At 40.4% G+C, this 22,526-nt stretch overlaps 1 pseudogene; it reads left to right on the top strand.

Annotated features, from left to right (window-relative positions):
- The first annotated feature begins 1,962 nt into the window (after nucleotides 1–1,962).
- On the top strand, nucleotides 1,963–17,713 carry LOC118842013 (annotated as a pseudogene).
- Nucleotides 17,714–22,526: the final 4,813 nt, after the last annotated feature.

The following is a 22,526-nucleotide window of genomic DNA, read 5'->3' on the forward strand; positions in this document are numbered from 1 at the left end:
ATCCAAAACACAATATCACAACATGGAGCCCCGCCATCCCAAAAACTCTGATCCCCTGCTGGGGTCTTCCCCAAAACAAACTCATAGTACAGCTGAGTCAGCCTGTTCAGTTCTAACAATCACGACAGTGGCCATTAGCATCTATAACTGCTCTCTCTCTCTCAGCATTTCCTGTGACATAACTTCCTTTTCCTGTCAGGAAGTTTCTCCCACCATATGTGACCTAGGCTTCCTGTGATTTAAGCAGGTCAAATGGGTGGGAAAGATCTTCAAATCTAAATTGCTACTACAGGAACCTAGGGCTTCCAGGCTACATGTGGCCTTCTAGGTCCTTAGGTGAGTCCTTTTGACTGAGTCCAAGTTTTACAGAACAATCCTTTTATGAAGGGAATTTGTTCTGTGAAACTTGGATTCAGCAAAAGGGCTGCACTTGTGGACCTAGTGGGTTACATGTGCCCTCAAGGCCACAGGTTCCCTACCCCTGGTTTAGATGATAAGACATGTAAGAATTTAGGGACATTCTTACTCAGAAGTGAAATGAAATCAATTCAGCTGAGAAAATGATCTCACCCACTCATTGCAGTCTCTGTGGTTTAGGGCTTGAAATCAAGATGCACGTTGTGGTACTGGCTCCTCTCCACATGCCTGTGTCTCTGAGGCCTTTCAGAAATCATTTAAAGTTCATGACTATCCTTTCCTTTCTCTGATTCCTCCTAGAAATATCTCAGCCAATCAAGATTCCCCTCTCCCTGCATGCCTACAGTACCACACAGCTGTCTTTGGAGGACTGCCTAAACCCTCATGGGTAGGGGGTGTGTGTGAAATCTACATTTTGTATTTTACTTCAATCTGTACATGTTGTTTTCTTCAATAAGATGGAAGTTGCTTTGACTGTTTTATTGTTGTCTTTTCGTTTTCTGTTCTTGGAACATAGGAGGTATTTAATAAATGTTTGATTATTAATTTATTTATTGATTCAGTGATGTCCCTTATGCCAATTTTTACATGAAAATCATATCGGTAATCATATTGGTAAACCATTGCTTTTTGGGTGACCTACAGCTTTGATTATTTTTGCTTTTGTAGTGTCCCATGATTTGTAGTCAGAGGACATCACCAGGAGAAAATTAGTGTCAGGAGGAGGGGAAGCTGTAGATGTGAGTAGTGAAGAGAGGCACATAGAAAGATTTCTTCCCATATCCCTCCATTGTAAGGGTGATGCAAAGGTGGAATAAGGGATGACAATGCTTTGGAAAGCATTTGGAAACATCAAGAAGCAACTGGGGTGGTGGCATTTATTTTTTGGAGGAGCTAAAGGCTGATTTAAGGGCTATGAAAATGGATGGAGTCATGGTAGTTGTAATGGACATATGTTTATGGCCTGTTAGATGAAAAAGAGAGAGGATAATGGTGGAGATTGAAAGTATTCAGCACCATGGGGCTGAATGGATGGTAGAGCTTTTCCTCCTGTATGACTGTCATGGTATATACATGGAGCTAAGGCTTGATGTCTATATGGTACAGTGGATAGAGTTCTGGACCTGGAGTCATGAAGACCTGAGTTCAAATCCTGCCTGAGACATTATAGCTGTGTGACCCTGAAGTCATTTAATCTTTTTATAACTCAGTTTCCTCATCTGTAAAATGGGGATAATAATAGCATCTACCTGCCAGGGTGGTTGTTAGGATAGAATTAATTCATATTTACAAAGCACTTTGTAACCCTTAAAGTGCTAAATAAATGTTAGATATTATTATTACTGTTACCTCTCCACAAAGACCCATATAACATATCAATTTAGTAGGAATAATTTACTTTTTAAAAATTCAGTTTTATTTTATTTTCACTTCTGAATCTTTTCTCTTCCATTTCCCATTCTCCTGTCCACTGAGAAAGCAAGGAAAAGAAAATCCATTAGAAATACATAGAGGAGTCAAGTAAAACAAATTACTGCACCAGCCATGGCCAAAGAGAATGCTTCGGTCTGCACTCCCAATCCATCTCTTCTCTGTTTGGACAAAGACAGTATGCTTCATCATGAGTGTTCAGGAGTGTGACCATGGTGTTGATCAGAGTTCCCAAGTCTTTCAAAGTTGTTTGTCATTACAATGTTTGGTTTTTTTAAAGTAGGTTTTCTCCTTATTCTGCCCACTTCATTTTACATCAGTTCATATAAGTCTTCAGAAGTTTCTTTGAAATGATTCCCTTCATTGTTTCTTCTAGCACAATAGTATTTCATCACATACATGCAGTTTAACTTGTTTAACTATCCCAAAATTGATTACCACTACGGGATTACCCCACCTTCACCCCCCAGTTTCCAATACTTTGACTCCAGAAGAAGCACTAGTATAAATATTTTTGTATGAATGGATTCTTTTCCTCTTCCTTTGATCTCTTTGGGGGTATAAACCTATTTGAAGTGTCACCAGGTCAAGAAAAAGTATTCTACAATCTGCTTCTGTTCTTTACTAGTCATTCACTCCTTAATCTCTTGCATTCTGGCTTCCATGCCCACTCCTCAATTGAAACCATTCTTCATTATGGTCATCATTGGCCTACCAATGACCAGATCCAATGGTCTTTTCTTAGCTGTTGATTTACTGTCTTTGACCCTTATGCTGCCTTTTTAATGGGTGATCACACTCTTGTTCTTCTCATTTTCCCCCTCTTTGGCTTTCCAGCCATGGCTGGAAAAAGCTTTTGGCTTTCCACATGGCACTTCCTGTTTCTCTTTCTTTTTATCAGAATGATCCTTCTAGGTTTCCTTTCTTAGTTCCCCTTTCTCACCCTAATTTTGGGTAGTGTGCTTTTAAAATCAGGAGTGTGCTGGTAAATGTTTAACAAATGGATCTCTAGTGGATAAAAGGACACAACATATTTTTAAGTTTAATCTGCATTAACATTTTATCTCATCATGGACAATCAACAAAACAATATGGCAACCCCTGATGTGTGGAATTTGCTGATTTCAGAGGTGTGAAATGCTCTTACTGAACATTTAACAATTGGCTTTTGAAAGCCAGTTTGAGCTGGCACCAATGCATCCTTCCAAAATTCAACTCTACTCTCTCTTTTTTCTCTCTCTTGGATATCTCATTCATTTTCATGGCTTCAATGACTATATTTATAAAGATGATTCCCAAAGCTATCTGTACCTCATCAATCAGTCAACAAGCATTTATTATCTGCTTGCTATTGCCAAGCACTATGCCAAGCAATTCAACCACTCCCTTAATCTCCATTCCTACATTTCCATCTACTTGCTAAATATTTCCATTTGGATAGGCTTCAGGTTTCTCAAAGTAAGTATGCTGAAAATTGAACCGAGAGCATGACATGGGGGGAAATGACTGCACTTGATGCTAAGGAATCTAGGCTCAATCTAATGTTTTCTTGGGGAAATTACATAACCTTAACCCCTCTGGTCTTCAGTTTCCTCCATAGTTTCATCTATGCAATGAAGCATTTGGACTAGATGGTCTCTAAGGTCTATATGGTGCTGTAGAAGAGCCCTAGGCTAGGAGTTAGGAAGACTTCAGTTCAAATGTGGCCTCAGACACTTACTAACTGTGTGATGCTGGGCAAGTTGCCTGCCTTAGTTTCCTCAACTCTAAAATGGTTGTTACCCTAGCACCTACCTCACAGGTTTGATGTGACGATCAAGTGAGTTAATATTTATAAAGTGTTTAGCACAGTGCCTAGCACATAGTTATTTTTGCTGCTCATCCTTTGTGCTTGAAGAGGACCAATGACATCACGATGTTGGGGTCAAGGTACAGTGTGTTCCACTGTGGTTGAACAGCCCAGAAGGTTCTCTCACATGTTGGGCTTAAATAGTCCGTTTGAATATTTGAGATGGAGATGTCTCTAGAGTTGTGCATCTCAAGTTTCCTTTGTGTTATTGTGATTCTATTTTGCTCATGGAACACAGTGCCTTCTTTGATGATACAGGTCTCCAGGTCTTCACAGAATTTTTCTTTAATGATGAACAGGCAGAGTTCAGAAAAAATCTGGAAAGACTTACCTAAACTGATGCAAAGTGAAGCGATCAGAACCAGGAGAACATTGTACATGGTAACAGCAACATTGTTCACTGACTAAATTTGATAGACTTACCTCTTCTTAGCAATGCAAGGATCTCAGACAACTCTAAAAGATTAATGATGGAAAATGCTGTCCACAGCCAGAACTATGGAGTCTGAATACAGATTGAAGCATACTATTTGCTCTCTCTCTCTTTTTGTTTCTTTTTTCTTGTAGTTCCTCCCATTGGCTCTAATTCTTCTTTACAATGTAACTAATATGTAAAGATGTTTAACATGAATGTATACATAGAGGCTACATCAGATCATATGCCATTTGGGGTGGAGGGAGAGGAGGCAGAGGGAGAAAATTCGCAACTCAAAATCTTATGGAAGTGAATGTTGGAAAATAAAAATAAATAAATTAATTAAAAAAGTAAAATAGAAAAAAAAATAAGTTTTTCTTTCTCTTCATCAGGGTTCATCATGGTAGGAGCATACGCACTGATGATGGTGCCTATTACTTTCCTGAAAGTGGCGATTGCATTGCTAGGAACCCATCATTCACTCCTTTTGGAGGCATATGAGCTCACTGACTAGAGTAGATCTGATTGCTAAATCCATGCAGCCTTTTTTAAGGACTACACTACTCACCTCCTGGTGTGAGGAAGGGGCTAAAAAATTATCTGCTTCACCCAACCCTGGCCTGCTTACCTCAGTATGTAGAGATCCCACCTTGTGGTCAAAACACAAAAAAATACACAAAAATTTTTGTGAAGATGATTCCACTCATCATTGGTACATGGAATGTATGTATGCTCATGGACAACACAAAATCTGGTAGACTTGAAAGACAAACAGCTATTGTTCAAGAGAACTCATTAGGTGTCACATCCAAATAGCAGCCCTGAGTGAAACAAGGCTGGCAAATGAAGGCCAGCTTACTAAAATTGGTCAGAGCTGGATATATGTTTTTTTGTCATAGTCGCTGTGATGAGGAGCATTGTGAAGCACATAGTAGGCACTTAATAAATGCTTATCCCTTTTCAGTCCTGAATACAATGCTCTTGTGAACTTATCTTTTTTAAACCTTAACTTTAATGTCATTATCTTTGTTGATAGCACCACTATCTTTCCACCTACCTAGACCTAGAACCTTAAAGGCACCTTTGCCTCTTTCCTCTTCTTCATCTTTCTCATCCATTTATTTGCCAAGTCATATTGAATCTATCTTTATAGTGTCTATCTTTTGTTGCTATTGTTATTGTTGCTTCTGGTCACTTGTGACTCAGCACTTTTATTTTATTTTCTGTCTTTTTTCCAATTACACATAGACAATTTTTAACAATTTTTTATTTAAAATTTTGAGGTCCAGATTTTCTTCCTTTTCTCCCCTCCTTCCTCCCTAAGACAATAAAAAAGTTTGACATAGGTTATATATGTGCAAACATATAAAACATATTTCCGTATTACTCATACATCTACTTTAGTATCTTAAACACTCTTTCTGCTACCACATTGTCAGTTCATTATAACTTCCCAATTTTCCTCCCCATTTTCAGTCTCTCCTTTGATCAATCTATCCTGTGTACAGACTCCAAAGTAATCTCCCTGATTCAGAGATCTAATCATACACTCTGGAGTCTATTGTTCCCAAAGTGGTCAATACTGCCCCCTGGGGGAGCACTGGAACAATGCAGGGGGGTGGTAATAGCCTCAAGTACAATTGGGGGCTGTTGAATAAAAATAAGGGGGCAGTGAAAGCATAAGGAAAGAGGAGAAGAGAAGACAATTAAAAAAACATTTGTACATGCTTCACCTGTAGTGTAACATAGTTAAAGTCATAGCAATTATATTATTTTCCAAATAAACACACAAAATTGATCAGTGGTCAAGTCTGCTGACAGATCTTAACAAACAAATGTTGGCAGGTGAGTGTGTGGGGCATTGTCGGGAAGTCCAGCAAGCATGGGCAGGAATGTGTGCGTGTAATGACTTGTTTACAATACCATACTATATACAGTTATATGACTCAATGTTGTGTCATCAAAATTTCAATGCAGGACCCCCCCCCCAATAAATTACTAAATTTAAGATGTGCTATTTAAAAAAAAAATACTTATATATATTTTTTGAAATGATGCAAATTAAAAAAAACCCATTAGAGTCTTAAATAAAGTAGATTTCCAGGGGGGGGGGCTGACTAATATTTTTTAAGGGGGCAGTAGGTCAAATAAGTTTGGGAACCTCTACTGTAGACATTCCCGAGTCTCTGCTTCCTTAAAAAAAACAAAACAAATAAACAACAAAAAAGACTATCCACAAATCTTTACTAGATCCTACCATCCCATGCAGACCTTTGGTGGCTCCTCATTTCCTATAGATAAAATACAAATTCCTTGGCCTGGCATTCAATGCCTTCCACAGTCTGACTCCAGCCAAATATTTCTTTCTTTCATCATACTCTTCTTCAGAGACTTGTCTTCCCTCAGATGACATCTCTAGCCATCCTTTTTAGTACTCATTTCATCTTTGTACTAATGCCTGAAACATAGTGGTTCCAGAATGGCAGTCAGAATTCTTCTTGCTCCCCATCACCGCTTCTGTACTCTCCCTTTGCTTCTATCACTCAGCAACCCTTCTTCCTTTGAGGTTCAAATTATACAAATATTTTATGCCAACATATATGGACTTCATATCTTGATGGCTGTCATCTGCCCTCCCAACCCTTGGACACTCTCCCTTCTTTTTCCGTGAATAAAGTCTTTCTTCTTTCCTCATACTAGGGGACTTCAACATACATCTCGATATTCCCTCAAATATCCTAACTTCTCAGTTCCTCAGTCTACTCAACTGCCATGATTTAGTCCTTCATTCTACCTCAGCCCATAGAGATAAATCCTCATATCTTGTCATCACACACAAGGGTTCTGTTTTCATAACCACGAAATTCTTAATCTTATCCCAAGTTTTTTTTTAATGTCTCCCTATTTATTACTTCTAAACCTATTCTTTGTCCTCAGTATGATGCCCATTCCCTCTTCCTGCAACACTCTCCCCAGCTATCCTGTTTTGGCAATACCTTTCTCCTTTCTTAATCTTGACAGGTTAATTAGCCAGTCCAACTCTACCCACTACTCTCAGTAGAAGGTATTTTGCTACACCCTGATGTTGAATTATTTCCAGTATTTGCTTCCTCTCCTGCTACTCATTTGTTGCAAGACTGAAGCTCAGAAAAAGTCATGCATGCATCCCTGCTCTCTGGGTCCATTACAAATTTATATGATCTAATCTCAAGTGGGCCCCTTCCCTAATAATTCTATATTGTACTCCCCACTGTTGCTATTCTCAACCTTTTCTCCTTAAGACTCCCACAACCCATAAGAAATTATGAACAGGTGGACTTCAGAAAAACCTGTAAAGACTTATATGAACTGCGGCTGAGTGAAGTGAGGAGAACCAGGAGAATATTGTACACAGTAACAGCTACAGTGTGCAGTGACTGACTTTGACAGATGTTGCCCTTCTCTGCAATGCAAGGACCTAAAACAATTCTAAAAGACTCGTGATGGAAAATGTCATACACATCCAGAAAAAGAACTGGAGTTGGAATACAGGGCGAAGCAGACTATCTTCTTTCATGTTGTTGTTTTCTTTTTCTTTCTCATAGTTCCTCCCATTCATTTTAATTCTTCTATACAATATGACTAATATGAAAATATGCTTAATAGGAATGTATATGTAGAGCCTATATCAGATTGCATGCCATGTTGGGGAGGTGGGAGGGGGAGAGGGGGAGAAAATTGAAAATTTATGGAAGTGAATGTTGAAAACTAAAATTAAATAAACTTATATATAAAAAAGAAAAGACACACAAAAAAGAAATCAACAAATGCTATAAGTCAGGACTTGTTTTATTGCTTTGTTGATTGCTTAGACTTAGGGAAGTGATAGAGAAAATGTAAATAATGCAAATTATGTGGAAAAGAATGTGCTTTTAAAGAAGAAAAAAGACTCCCACAGCCCTCCAGGCTGAGCGCCTCACCTCATCCTTTTTTTTTAAAGGTACAATTGTAATTTATATATTTTTTCAAATTCATTTTAGTTTTCAACATTCATTTCCACAAGATTTTGAGTTACAAATTTTCTCATCTCTAGCCTCCCCACCCCCCACTCCAAGATGGCATGTATTCTGATTGCCCCTTTCCCCAGTCTGCCTCTCTTCTATCACCTCCACCCCACCACCTTTATCCCCTTCCTCCTTACTTTCTTGTAAGGGCAGATAGATTTCTATACCCCATTGCCTATGTGTCTTATTTCCCAGTTGCATGTAAAAACAATTTTTAAACATTAATTTTTAGAACTTTGAGTTCCAAACTCTCTTCCTTCTTCCCTCCCCACCCACCCTCCCTGAGAAGGCAAGGAATTCAACATAGGCCACACATGTATCATTATGCAAAACACTTCCATAATAGTCATGTTGTGAAACACTATATTTCCCTCCATCCTATCCTGTCCTCTTTTATTCAGTTTTCTCCTTTGACCCTGTCCTTTTTCAAAAGTGTTTGCTTTTGACTAGCCCCTCCCCCAATATGCCCTCTATTCTATCATCCCCCCACCCCCACGTATCCCCTTCCCCCCTACTTTCCTGTAGGGTGAGATACCCAACTGAGTGTGTATGTTATTGCCTCCTTAAGCCAAATCTGATGAGAGTAAGGTTCACTCATTCCCTTTCACCTATCGCCTCTTCCCTTCGATTATAAGTTCTTTCTTGCCATATTTGTGTGAGATAATTTACCCCATTCTATCTCTCCCTTTCTCCTTCTCCTAATATAGTCTTCTCTCACTCCTTAATTTTTTTAGCTATCATGCCTTCATATTCAACTCATCTTGTGCCATCTATCTATCTATCTATCTATCTATCTATCTATCTATCTATCTATCTAAATATTCCCTTCAACTACCCTAATACCGAGAAAGGTCTCATGAGTTACAAATATCATCTTTCCATGTAGGGATGTAAACAGTTCAATTTTTTTAAGTCTCTGATTATTTTTCTTTCCTGTTTACCTTTTCATGGTTCTCTTGATTCTTGTATTTGAAAGTCAAATTTTCTATTCAGCTCTGGTCTTTTCATCAAGAATGTGTGAAAGTCCTCTATTTCATTGAAAATCCATATTTTGACCTGAAGTATTATACTTAGTTTTGCTGGGTAGATGATTCTTGGTTTTAATCCCAGCTCCCTTAACCTCTGGAATATCATATTCCAAGCCCTTTGATCCCTTAGTGTAGAAGCTGCTAGATCTCATGTTATGCTGACTGTGTTTCCACAATACTCAAATTGTTTCTTTCTGGCTGCTTGCAATACTTTCTCCTTGACCTGGGAACTCTGGAATTTGGCTACAATGTTTCTAAGAGTTTTCTTTCAGGATCTTTTTCAAAAGGTGATCAGTGGATTCTTTCAATTTCTATTTTACCCTCTGGTTCTAGAATATCAGGGCAGTTTTCTTTGAAAATTTCTTGAAAGATGATGTCTAGACTCTTTTTTTGATCATGGCTTTCAGCTAGTCCAACAATTCCTAAATTATCTCTCCTGGATCTATTCTCTAGGTCAGTGGTTTTTCCAATGAGATATTTCACATTGTCTTCCATTTTTTTCATTCTTTTGGTTCTGTTTTATAATTTCTTGATTTCTCATAACTAACTTCTACTTGCTTCATTCTAACTTTTAAGGCAGTATTTTCTTCAGTGATTTTTTTGGACCTCCTTTTCCATTTGGCTAATTCTGCTTTTTAAGGGATTCTTCTCATTAGCTTTTTGGAGCTCTTTTGCCATTTGGGTTAGTCTATTTTTTAAGGTGTTATTTTCTTCAGTATTTTTTGGGGTCTCCTCTAGCAAGTCATTGACTTGTTTTTTATGATTTTCTTGCATCATTCTCATTTCTCTTCCCAATTTTTCCTCTACTTCTCTTACTTTATTTACCTAATCCTTTTTGAGCTCTTCCATGGACTGAGACCAATTTATATTTTTTTGGAGGCTTTTGATGTAGGCTCTTTGACTTTGTTGACTTCTTCTGGCTGTGTGTTTTGATCTTCTTTATCATTAAAATAAGATTCTATAGTCTGAATCTTTTTATTCTGTTTGCTCATTTTCCCAGCCAATTACTTGACTTTTGAGTGCTCTGTTAGGGTATGACTGCCTCTAGAGTGGAGAGTGCTCTGTCCCAAGTTTCAGGGGTTTTGCACTGTTGTTTTGAGAGCTACTTCTAGGCACCTGTAAATTTTCAGTTCTTTTGAGGTGGTATGATCCAATGAGAGGTGTTTACACCTCTCCTGGCCTGTGCTCTGTTCTGTGAGTGATCTCAAGCACTCCTTTCTTCACGTAACTACCAGAAGGACTCCCTCTCCACAAGCTCTGCCACACTGGCACTCCTCCTCCCCCAAGGACCACCAACCAGGACTCTGACCCAGATCCAAGCAGGGCAAGCCAAGAGAATCCTGCTTCAGCCCCAGCAAAGAGATCCCTGTATTCCCACTCTGATCAGCCACTTGATTCCCTCCACCATCTGTGGGCCTGGAGCTCTGGAAGCATCTGCTGTCCCCACAACTGTAGCCACCTCTGTTGCCCTGGGGCTGGGCCTGGACTGCGCACTTTTCTCACCCAGATCCAGCAGTTTTCCCACTGTCCTGCTAAGTTGCCTTTGGAGTTTGTGGGTTGAGAAGTCTGGAAACTTCAACAGCTCAGTGATTCAGGGCCCTGAGGCCTGTTTGGCCCATTCTGTTCAGGCCTGGTCTATCCTGGTGTGGCCCACACTGGGCTGTGCTCTGTTCCCAGCACAGCGCGATGGACCTTCCCAGCAACCATCCAGGCCTTCTTGGGCTGGAGACTTGATTCACTCTGTCATTTCATAGGTTCTGCAGCTCTAAAATTTGTTTAGAGTCATTTTTTACAGGTGTTTGGAAGGATTTGTGGGAGAGCTCAAGTGAGTCCCTGTTTTCACTCAGCCATCTTGGCTCGGTGCCCCCCACCTTATCCTTTACTGAGAAAACAGAGACCATTGCTAGTAGCACCCTCTTCTTCCTCCCTTCTCACCTCTCAGCCCCTGACATCATCCCTATCTTCTCCTTTTGACAAAGAGATGGCCCTTCTCCTCTCCAACCTCAGACATGTAGTAGCTGTGTGACCCTGGGCAAGTCACTTAACCCTGTTTGCCTCAATTGCCTCATCTGTAAAAATGTGCTGGAGACGAAATGGCAAATCACTCCAATCTTTGCCAAGAAATCTCCAAGTTGGGTCACAAAGAGTTGGACAGGACTGAAAACAACTAAAAAACAACAAAAGCTGAAGTCCAGAAAGTCAGAAGTATAGATAGAAAGCTGACTTTGGAGCTTGGAAGACTCACCTCTGATATATAATGATTGTGTGACCCTGAACAAATTGCTTAGTCTCTCAGTGCTCCAGGCCAAAGTTGTCAAACATGCAGGTCCCAGGCAGCTGGAAACAGATTAAAATGTAACTGGGAAATGTTTAATAAATTTATAAAACTATACATTTGTAAGTGAAAGTATAAAAATCAATAAATTTATTGTAAAGAAAATCAGGTGTGAAACACTTAGTAACTCCAATCAATCCAATGATCCACCCAATTCCTAAAGGACTCATGGTGAAAAATGCTATCCATCTCCAGACAGGAAATTGATGGACTCAGATTTTTTTTTTTCTTCTAGAACATGGTTAATGTGGAAACATGTTTTGCATGATTTCATAAGTATAATGAGTATTGTAGTTCTTGCCTTAATGGGTAAAGGAGGAGGTGGAGGGAGGGGAGAGTATTTGGAACTGAAATTAAATAAAATTGAATTTAAATTATTTTTTAAAATTTTTTAAATTTAATATATTTAGTTTTCAGCATTGATTTTCACAAGAGTTTGAATTACAAATTTTCTCCTCATTTCTACCCTCCCCCCCCCACTCCAAGATGGCATATATTCTGGTTGCCCTGTTCCCCAGTCATCCCTCCCTTCTGTCACCCCACTACCCTCCCATCCTCTTTTCCCTTCCTCTCTTGTAGGGCAAGATAAATTTCTATGCCCCATTGCCCGTGTATCTTATTTTCTAGTTGCATGCAAAAACTTTTTTTTTTTGAACATCTGTTTTTAAAACTTTGAGTTCCGAATTCTCTCCCCTCTTCCCTTCCCACCCACCCTCCCTAAGAAGTCAAGGAATTCAACATAGGCCACATGCGTATCATTATGTATAACCCTTCCACAGTACTCATGTTGTGAAAGACTAACTATATTTTGCTCCTTCCTAACCTATCCCCCCTTATTGAATTTTCTCCCTTGACCCTGTCTTTTTTCGAAAGTGTTTGTTTTTGATTACCTCCACCCCCATCTGCCCTCCCTTCTATCATCCCCCCTTTTTTCATCTTCTTCCTCCTTTTTACCTGTGGGGTAAGTTACCCAATTGAGTATGTATGGTATTCCTTCCTCAGGTCAAATCTGATGAGAGCAAGATTCACTCATTCCCCCTCACCTGCCTTCTCTTCTCTTCCTACAGAACTGCTTTTTCTTGCCACTTTTATGCGAGATAATTTACCCCATTCTATCTCTCCCTATCTCCCTCTCTCAATATATTCCTCTCTCATCCCTTAATTTAATTTCTTTTAGTTATCTTCCCTTCATCTTCAACTCACCCTGTGCCCTCTCTCTCTCTCTCTCTCTATCTATCTATCTATCTATATATATATATATATATACACACACACACACCTACATATATACATACATAGACATACATATTTATATATATGTATACACACACATATATATGTATATATGTGTGTATATATATATATATATATATATATATATGCATATTCCTTCAGCTACCCTAATACTGAGGTCTCATGAATCATACATGTCATCTTTCCATGTAGGAATGTAAAAAAAACAGTTCAATTTAGTAAGTCCCTTGCAATTTCTTTTTCTTGTTCTTTTTCTTGATTACCTTTTCCTGCTTCTCTTGATTCTTATGTTTGAAAGTCAAATTTTCTATTCAGCTCTGGTCTTTTCACTGAGAAAGCTTGAAAGCCCTCTATTTTACTGAAAATCCATATTTTGCCTTGGAGCATGATACTTAGTTTTGGTGGGTAGGTGATTCTTGGTTTTAATCCTAGCTCCATTGACCTCTGGAATACCATATTCCAAGCCCTTCTATCTCTTAATGTAGAAGCTGCTAGATCTTTGATTATTCTGATTGTGTTTCCACAATACTCAAATTGTTTCTTTCTGGCTGCTTTCAGTATTTTCTCCTTGATCTGGGAGCTCTGGAATTTAGCGACAATATTCCTAGGAGATTTCTTTTGGGGATCTATTTGAGGAAGCGATCTGTGGATTCTTTCAATTTCTATTTTGCCCTGTGTCTCTAGAATATCAGGGCAGTTCTCCTTGATAATTTCTTGAAAGATGATATCTAGGCTCTTTTTTTGATCATGGCTTTCAGGTAGTCCAATAATTTTTAAATTATCTCTCCTGGATCTATTTTCCAGGTCAGTGATTTTTCCAATGAGATATTTCACATTGTCTTCCATTTTTTCATTCCTTTGGTTCTGGTTTATAATATCTTGATTTCTCATCAAGTCACTAGCTTCTACTTGCTCCAATCTAATTTTTTAAGGTGGTGTTTTCTTCAGTGGTCTTTTGGATCTCCTTTTCCATTTGGCTAATTCTGCCTTTCAAGGCATTCTTCTCCTCATTGGCTTCTTGGAGCTCTTTTGCTATTTGAGTTAGTCTATTTTTTAAGGTGTTGTTTTCTTCAGTATATTTTTCAGTATTTTGGGGGGGTCTCCTTTAGCAAGTCATTGACTTTTTTTCATGGTTTTCTCGCATCCTTCTCATTTCTCTTCCCAATTTTTCCTCTACTTCTCTAACTTGCTTTTCCAAATCGAATTTAAATTATTCTTAAAAGTTGCATTGATGTTATTTGCTTTCATGAGGCATCCATTTTCCCTTGTTAACTCCCTTCCCTTATATCAAAAATTAAAGCAGTTAAGCACGTTTGAAAGTATGTACTATATTCCTCATCTCCACTGAGAGGTGGAAGGTGTGTTTCCCCATCAGTCTTGCTGGTAGGCAGAGATTGGTCATGAGGATTAATCAGAAATTTCACCACCTTCTAATGTTGTTTTCCTTTGCATTGTTATAGTCATTGTCATACACAGAAGATAAACCTGTAAAAACTGGGACCACGTTAGTATCAGAATTATGTAATTTCTGCACAAGTCATAGACTTGGCCATTACCTAATGAGTTTTAATAAAGCAAGAAAGGGTTTGTATTTATCTTTTAGTTTGTAGGATGTGTTTGTTTCCTCATCCATCCTTCCTGTTTCCAGTATGCATACTACAGATATCTAAACCTGATCAGGTGTCAACTAGTTATTTCAAAATACTGAATGAAACCTATAACTGTTACACTAGTCACATCAAAGGAACCAAAATTGCCCTGTGAAGGGACACGAAGAGGGAGAAAGTAGGGCCATAACTGGGAAAATTTTTTATGTGGAGCTAGAACAGTGAAGGTTGGGGGTCCGTAAGTGGGTTCAGAGGACAATTTGACCATTGATACAACCCACCTGGACTCTGGGAGGACCATGAGATACAGTCCACCTTGAAATGAGATCCTGGGCCTGGAGGGGTGGAGTTGGGCCAAGATGCCTCTAGGGTCAACGAGCATCATGAGGCAAAGCAGGGGGATAGAGACAGCTGTGGTGGCATAGGGGCTATAGCACCGAGCCTGGAGTCAGGAAGACCTTAGTTCAAATCCCATCTCAGACAGCTATGTGACTAGGGGCAAGTCACTTAACTGTTTGCCTCAGTTTCCTTATCTGTAAAATGAACCAGAAAAGGGAATGGCAAACCATTATAGTATCTTTGTCAAGAAAACCCCAAATGAGATTATGAAGAGTCTAACACAATTGAAATGACATTACAGCAAATGGAGACAGAGGAAAAGTAGCATTCCCTTCCCCCTCCCCCCATGACTCCTTTAGATTCTGTCACATCCATTCTAGATACAACTCCAGGGCAAAGACATATACAATAATTCTGAAACTGCTGACTTCTATTTTATGAATTATAAGTGAGTGTTAGTTACTTGGGATTGGGCAAGAGTGTTCCTGATGCAACTTCTTTAGGTTCTAGCTTCCCTGAAAGGCCCTGGCTTCTTTGATAGCTTCCTCTCCCCTTGCCATCCCTGTCCTCATTACACTCCCACCCCACACCCCCATCCCCACCCCCTCTGATTGGCCTCAGCTTCCATGACTTTCCTAGCTTTTCCTGGTCAAGAGGCATCAAAACTCACAGATGAAATACAGATGAAAATAACACCTTAAAAAATAGACTAACCCAAATGGCAAAAGAGCTCCAAAAAGCCAATGAGGAGAAGAATGCCTTAAAAGGCAGAATTTGCCAAATGGAAAAGGAGGTCCAAAAGACCACTGAAGAAAATATTGCCTTAAAAATTAGAACGGGGCAAGTGGCAGCTAGTGACTTTATAAGAAATGAAGAAATTATAAAATAGAACCAAAAGAATGAAAAAATGGAAGACAATGGGAAATATCTCACTGGAAAAAACCAATGAACTAGAAAATAGATCCAGGAAAGATAATTTAAAAATTATTGGAAAAAAGCTGAAAGCCATGATCAAAAAAAAAAAAAGCCTAGACGTCATCTTTCAAGAAATTATCAATGATATTTTAGATATCTTGATATTCTAGAACCAGAGAGTAAAACAGAAATTGAAAGAATACACTGAATGCCTCTTGAAAAAGATCCCAAAAGAAAACTCCTGGAATATTGTAGCCAAATAACAGAGTTCCCAGGTTAAGGAGAAAATATTGCTAGTAGCCAGAAAGAAACAATTTGAGTATTGTGGAAACATAATCAGCATAACATGAGATCTAGCAGCTTCTACATTAAGGGATCAAAGGGCTTGGAATATGATATTCTGGAGGTCAAAGGAGCTGGGATTAAAACCAAGAATCATCTACCCAGCAAAATTGAGTATAATACATCAGGGTAAGATATGGATTTTCAATGAAATAGAGGACTTTCAAGCACTTTCAATGAAAAGACCAGAGCTGAATAGAAAATTTGACTTTTGAATACAAGAATCAAGAGAAGCATGAAAAGGTAAACAGGAAAGAGAAATCATAAGGGACTTACTAAAGTTGAACTGTTTTGTTTACATTCCTACATGGAAAGATGATATTTGTAATTCATGAGACCTTTCTCAGTATTAGGGTCCTTGAAAGGAATATACATACATACATACATATATAAATGTATGTATGTCTATAGATAGAGGGCACAGGGTAAGTTGAATATCTGAAAAAAAATTAAGGGATGAGAGAGGAATATGTTGGGAGAAGGAGAAAAGGAGATATAGAATGGGATAAATTATCTCACACAAAAGTGGCAAGAAAAAGCAGTTCTATTGGAAGGGAAGAGGGGGCAGGTGAAAGGGAATGAGTGAATCTTGCTCTCATCAGATTTGACTTAAGGAGGGAATAACATATACACTCAATTGGGTACCTTATTCTACAGGAAAGTAGTGGGGAAGGGGATAAGAGGGGGGATGATAGAAGGGAGGGGTAGTCAAAAGCAAACACTTTTGAAAAAGGACAGGGTCAAAGGAGAAAATTGAATAAAGGGGGACACCATAGGATGGAGGGAAATATAGTGTTTCACAACATGACTATTATGGAAGTGTTTTGCATAATGATACATGTGTAGCCTATGTTGAATTCCTTGCCTTCTCAGGGAGGGTGGGTGGGGAGGCAAGAAGGGAGAGAGTTTGGAGCTCAAAGTTCTGAAAACAAATGTTTAAAAAAAGTTGTTTTTACATGTAACTGGGAAATAAGATATACGGGCAATAGGGTATAGAAATCTATCTTGCCCTACAAGAAAGTAAGGGGAAAAGGGATGGGGGGGGGAGTGGGGTGACAGAAGAGCGAGCAGACTGGGGAAAGGGACAATCAGAATATATGCCATTTTGGGGTGGGGGGGAGGGTAGAAATGGGGAGAAAATTTGTAACTCAAAATCTTTTGGAAATCAATGTTGAAAACTAAAAATATTAAATAATAAAAAATAAATGATAAAAAGAACTGAGAGGAGCACTAGTCAGCCACCGGCTGGGCACCTGTTCTGCTAATGTGATTAGAAAGGAGCAGTCCCAGGCACACAGCCCCGCATCGCGGGCTCGGCGGCGGGGATCGCGGCTGGCAATCTCCGCGTGCCTCACGTGGTTTCCCGCGCCCAGGCTACGGCTCCTCGTGGGAGCTAGCGCAAGGCGGACCGTGCGGCGGCCGACGGGGAAGCCGAGAAGCCGGGGAGGCCGGGGAGCTGGCTCAGGGCAGCGATGCGGCCGCGGGAGAGGCCCGCGTGCTCACGAAGCACCGCCCGAGCTGACGCGTGTACGTGCGCCACGCGGAGGCGCTGAGCCGGGCCCTGGGCCTCGCGCGCCCGGAGCTGCGGGTGGCGCCGAACCCGGCCAAGGCCAGCCGGAGCGGCTTCGAGGTGACGCTGCAGCGCCCCGACGGCAGCCGGCTGGAGCTCTCGAGAGGCACTAAGGAGGGCCCACGAAAACTGAAGTGTCCCGAGCCGGAGCAGGTGTGGAGGGGCTAAGAACCGGTGGGCCTGAGTGGGGAGCCGTCCCACGCTAGCAGGACGTGCGTCCCATGGCGAGCTGGCCGTCCCCAGTGAGTTCGGAGCATCCGTGCTGGAACGCGACCAGAACTCCAGGCACGTCCCTGAAGCCATCGTTCCTTCCTGTGGAAAGGGCAGTGGGTGCGTGGGGAACCTGCTGCCGTTAAATCGCTAATAAAAGTCTTTGATACAGAACGGTTAAAAAAAAGTAGTCCCAGAAGGAGTGCTTCATACCAATTAAATAGAAGGTAGTTTTATTTTTCTTAGTGGGGGAAGACTGACAATCAGGAAAGGCCCCACATACAAGTTAGTGCTTGATCTGAACCTTGATGGAACCAAAGGATTCCGAGAAGTTCCAGAGCTGGCACCTTCACTATCATTCTGATTGTCTTTAGAGATAGGAACTGGATATTTGATGCCATTGATAGGCACCTATACAGCAGTAGTGTCAAACTCAAATAGAAATGGGGAGCCACTGAACTACATAAAGAACCTGGTGGGTTGCATATTGACTTAGAAAACTACTTATTAACATTACCTATATTCTATTATATTTTTATTTAGTGAATTTATTGATTTTTATACTTTCATTTACAAATGTGTAATTTTATAAATTTATTAAATATTTCCCTGTTACATTTTAATCTGTTTCCAGCTGCCTGGGCCCTGCATGTTTGACAACTTTGGCCTGGAGCACTGAGAGACTAAGCAATTTGTTCAGGGTCATACAGCCATTATATATCAGAGGTGAGTCTTCCAAGCTCCAAAACCAGCTTTCTATATATACTTCTGACTTTCTAGACTTCAACTTTTGTTGTTTTTTAGTTGTTTTCAGTCCTGTCCAACTCTTTGTGACCCAATTTGGGGATTTCTTGGCAAAGATTGGAGTGATTTGCCATTTCGTCTCCAGCACATTTTTACAGATGAGGCAATGCCCAGGGTCACACAGCTACTAAGTGTCTGAGGTTGGATTTGAGTTCAGGAAGATGAATCTCCCTGACCCCAGGCCCAGTGCTCTGTGCAGTGTGCCTCTCTCTGGATTTCAACACCATGCCTTATCTGCAGTTTTACCTGGAACATCCATCAGTGGCCTTCTAAGCCCAGCATATGTCTCTGCAATTTTGACCTTTTCCCATTGGTGAGTTCTTCCTGGACCCACTGTTTGGTAGAGGGGTCCAAGCTGGTCAACCTTCCTTCTCTTCCTGGCTGTGCTTCATTGCCCTCCTAGGCAACAAGGTGATGTAGTGGATGGAGTGCTGGGTTTGGAGTCAGGATGACCTGAGTTCCAACCTGCCCTCAGGTTCTTACTAGTCATGTCCTTGGACAATTCTTTTAACCTCTGTTCATCTCAGTTTCCCCAAATACAAAATAGGGATAATAATAGCCCCTACCTCTCAGGGTTCTTGTGAGGACCAAATGAGATATTTGTAATATGTTCAGCACAATGCCTAGCACATAGTAGACGCTATGTAAATGCTAGTTACAATGATGATGATGATGATCATGAAGTCAGCACTACACCCCCAAATATTTTTATCTCTATCTTCTAGCTCCTTTTGTGGGTTGTAGCACAGTGCCTGCATGCAGGAAGCACTGAACAAATGCTGGGTGCCTTGCATTGCCCTTACCTACTATGCCATGCTTCCTCTCATCATTATCATCATAATCAAATATAACATGAATCCAGGAGGTTATTCTCTATGTCTTCTTTGTATTGTATTTGTAAAATGCCAGTCGCAGTGTCTTCCACGTGTATGTGGGTGCTCTATTAATGTCAATTGGTGGCAATGATGATAAGGATATTGAAGGATGGTCCCCAGAAGTTAATGCTTCCATTCCTTGGATGGAATAGTGAAATGATGTCACATAAAAAATATCAAATTTCATACCATAGACCTATGTGGGCATAACAGTGGGGCAGTCACAACTTCCATTCAGTACTGAATTGGTTTTTTGGAACCGTCCTAAACTTTGCTGAAACCCTGAGTCTTTGGGTGGTGCTCATTACCACAATAGATACTGCTACTTCCTTCCATTCAGGCTTAAGCAAAAACTTGGCTCCATCCCCAGTTAGCAATTGAATAAATAAAGGGTTGAAGCAAGCAGATTGAATCAAATAAAAACACAAACAAATCAACTCATCCTCATGTCCTAACACTAGGTGATGTGGTTGCCACCCTCTTCTGGAGGTGTCTGTCCACAAAATTATGTTTGTGGAGGAGGGTGCATCTCTGGGTCATTCCTACTCAGAAAATCCTTCTGCTTAATGCATTAACACCCCACCTGGATATACATTCACAATATCTCCTAAAGTCCTCCTATCATCCACCAGTAAGAAGTGGGGGTATGATAAAAGGATAAATGATTTATTGGGAAACGGTGAGTTCTGTTTGGAGTCAGAGAACCTGAGTTCAAATTCTGATTGTACCATTCAGTTTCTTATAGAGGCAACTAAGCGGTACAGCGGATAGAGAACGGAACCTGGAGTCAGAAAGACAAGAGATCAAATCTGGCCTCACACACTAGCTCTGTGACTCTCGGTAAATCACTTAAACTCAGCTGCCTCAAGTGTAAAACTGGGTTAATAGCACGTACTTCACAGATTTGTTGTGATTATCAAATGAGATAATATAGGGAAAATACTTAGCACAGACCCTGGCACATAAAAGGTACTTAATAAATGCTTGCTTGCTTGCTTCCTTCCTTCCACTTAAGTTCCCTTATTTGTAAAAATGAGGGGGCTGTAATTGATGGCCTCTAATATCCCTTCGAATTGTAAATCTAAGAATTTTCTGTAATGTGGGCCAGGTCAATGAGTCTGGAGTCATGTAAATTTGGTAAGCCTCCTCCTGGAAGTGCCCATAATACAGAATAAAAAGGCCTACATAGGCTGATAATGTTTAACAACTGTCTCTGGGGTGAAAAAAAATGCACACAAGACCCGCTTTTGATTTGCATGGTTTACCTTGTCTCTGTCACTTTTAAAAGTCTAGATAATCAACTAAACAATAAGTTAAGCCTTGATTTGTAATCTTTACTGATTTCTGAGGTGTAAATACTTCCACTGAAAATTTAACACTTGGCTCTTGCAGAGTTTGAACCACCCTAGTGACCCCCTGGTCCTACCTCTCCACGGAGAGCATGGGTAGGAATTTTATCACTCTTTATGGTCTTCTTACTACATGTTTCTTTGATTAGCTGCTGAACCAGAACAGAGCAGGCTTAGAAAATAAGGGGCAAATTGGTTTTTTCCAGCCTGACTACATACACAAGAGTGGTAAGAGAGAGCTACCACAAAATTAAAGCAATCACTTAGTTCAATTAGACAACAAGCTTTTATTATGTACCTGCTACATTCTAAGCATTGTTACTAGTTGAGAATGCAGAACAAAAACTGAAACAGTCCCTGCTCCCAAGAAATGTACTTTCTATAGGAAGGAACAGATTGTAAACAGAAAATTGTTAACAAATGACCCCATCCCATAAAGGGGGCCTGAAATGAAACAGAGTCTGATACACCAATTAAATACTGTCTGAGAGAAAGACTTGTAGGAGAGAGGCGATCTTACAAGGGAGCAGAGGTTGAGAGAGTTCTTCATCTGCTCAAAGGGGAGAGGAAAGGGGGGGAGATAATATAGTTTCTAGAAGCTTTTGGAGGGGGAGGGGGGGGGCTTAAGGGAGAACACATCTGTGGATAGATAAGCCTAGGAGTAAGGTGTTTGGAAGCTCCAGAGTCTGCAGCTGCTGCTCAAGGCCACCCTGACCCATTCAAGGCTGGTCCAACCTCTGTAGCCATCTCCAAGTTCATCTAAAGTTTGCCTCCCAAAGGAGCTTTGAGCCTCAGAAGTCCTTCTAATTGGCTGGTTGTTCTGTAACTCCATTGTCCTGCTCCCTTGTGAAGAAGGCAAGTGGTAACAGATAGTTTAGTCATTACAGAGCTCAGGTCCACAAAATTAAATACAAAATAGATAAAAAGAAATATCTAAGAGGAGAGTATAGATTTAAAATGAAGGGTAGTTTGTTAACAATATAAATGGGATCCCAGAAGATACAATGGAAGAGTAGGGTAGAGTTGCATAGGGGGAAGGGAGGAATGGAGCTTACATGATTGAGTTTGTCCCTTACTTTGAGGGGAGGGACTGTTTTTGTGTCTTTGCCTTTCAATGAGTAACAACTTTTCCATAGTAGAGTCAGATTGCTGGAATTGTGAGCTTTTGTTCTTTGCTGAGGTGGGGTGGAGAGAGAGAGAGAGAGAGAGAGAGAGAGAGAGAGAGAGAGAGAGACAGAGAGAGAGACAGAGAGAGAGAGAGAGAGACAGAGAGAGAGACAGAGAGAGAGAGAGAGAGACAGAGAGAGAGAGACAGAGAGACAGAGAGAGAGAGAGAGAGAGAGAGACAGAGAGAGAGACAGAGAGAGAGAGAGAGAGAGAGAGAGAGAGAGAGAGAGAGAGAGAGAGAGAGAAAGGGGAGGGGAGGGGAGGGGGGAGAGCTAGCAAGCAAGAGTGAGTGCCCACAATTTGTGGCTACTTCTCATCCATTTCACTGTGGGGGCAAGGGAGTCATCTCTCCAGCTTTTTCTCAGTTTTTCTTCTTCTTTTTTTTTTTTTAAGGACTTTCCAAGTCCCAGGAGAATTTCAAAAACCATGCAGTATTTCTTTGCCTCATAACATGAACAAAGTACAAAAATTCTAGTAATCGATGTGGTTTCCAGGGACCTCTTCATGCCTCCCCATTACACATGTATCGCCACAACTTAGCATTGTGTGGGGCATATAGTAAATTAATATAGTAAG

Source organism: Trichosurus vulpecula, chromosome 1 (genome assembly GCF_011100635.1).
Source record: "Trichosurus vulpecula isolate mTriVul1 chromosome 1, mTriVul1.pri, whole genome shotgun sequence".
Lineage (NCBI taxonomy): Eukaryota > Metazoa > Chordata > Mammalia > Diprotodontia > Phalangeridae > Trichosurus > Trichosurus vulpecula.